The 1307-nt window shown below is 39.0% G+C and overlaps 1 non-coding gene across 1 annotated transcript; it reads left to right on the forward strand.

Annotated features, from left to right (window-relative positions):
* Positions 1 to 474: 474 nt before the first annotated feature.
* On the forward strand, positions 475 to 638 carry LOC132542483 (U1 spliceosomal RNA). The gene has a single exon (XR_009553498.1). It is a non-coding gene; the product is annotated as a U1 spliceosomal RNA (small nuclear RNA).
* The last annotated feature ends 669 nt before the right edge of the window (positions 639 to 1307 follow it).

A 1307-nucleotide genomic window follows, 5' to 3' on the forward strand; every position in this document is an offset into this window, starting at 1 on the left:
TTCTTTCAGTGAGGTCAACTCACCAGCACCACAGAACCTACCTGATCATTTAAAGTTGGCCATGAATAACTATATAGGTATAGTGATTATAGTCATAGTGAAGATTAGTATCTTTGTAACTGTGTGATTTAAAATGCCTAGTTGTTACACCTGACATATTAAGACTTCAAAGAAAAGATGGTAGACTAAGCATTAAGAAAGCAAGACCTTGAGACTGTAAAATGTTGAAAGGTTGCAAGGAGGCAATATTTGACCTACCCTGAAAAAATCTCTATAAAATGAGGAAGGACATCTCAACCCAAACTCTGGCAGAGAAGCAATGGCTTATATGAGTAAGACTTGTGACCTGTGTGTTGGAAGAAAGCCAATAAGGGATAGTGAAGAATCTTAAAAACTGTCAAAGGCAGGAGATAGTTACTATACCCCAGTTCCAAAAAGGTACAGAAGAGATAAATTATTAGAATCCAGAGAAAGATACTTACCTGGCAGGGGAGATACCATGATCACGAAGGTGGTTTTCCCAGGGCGAGGCTTATCCATTGCACTCCGGATGTGCTGACCCCTGCGATTTCCCAAAATGTGGGAAACTTGACTGCATAATTTGTGGTAGTGGGGGACTGCGTTTGTGCTCTCCCCTGTTTAAAAAAATAAAAACAACAACAAAAATAAATAAATAAATAAATAAATAAATAAATAAATATCCAGAGAAAGTAGCTACATGAACCACATCTCCCACAAGGAGTTGAGGTGCTTGGCAAAAGAGTGAAAACGGGTAAATAGAATATCAGGGGAATAAATCTTCTAATTCTTCTATGCCCTGACCTCTCAAATGACCTGCCTAAATACCATATAGTCCAAAGACCCTCTAAGCAATGGGCTGGTTTGCTTATTGATTCAGTTCATAGTCTTCCACAGTACCTCTTAGTATGTACTCTGTAGATTGTGCTATTTGGCTGTTGATGGTGACTTCTGTTAAGGAAGAGAATGAATGAAAGGATGAAGAAAGGCAGTGAGTTCTCCCCCACACCCCTAATTAGATACTTAGAAATGAGGGGGGAAATATTAACATCTTTCGTAGAGGCTTTGTACTGGCCTCCCTATAATCCAGATTCCAGTCTGTCTTTATGACAACTCCAAATAAGATGACTAAAATTCCAGGTATGGAAAATACCATCCTGGTCTGGGAGGTGGTGCAGTGATAAAGCTTTGGATTCCCAAGCATGAGGTCCCAAGTTTGATCCCTGACAACAACATGTGCCAGATTGATGTCTGGTTCTTTCTTGTATCTTTATCATAAATAAATAAAA

This window comes from Erinaceus europaeus, chromosome 1, assembly GCF_950295315.1.
Source record: "Erinaceus europaeus chromosome 1, mEriEur2.1, whole genome shotgun sequence".
NCBI lineage: Eukaryota > Metazoa > Chordata > Mammalia > Eulipotyphla > Erinaceidae > Erinaceus > Erinaceus europaeus.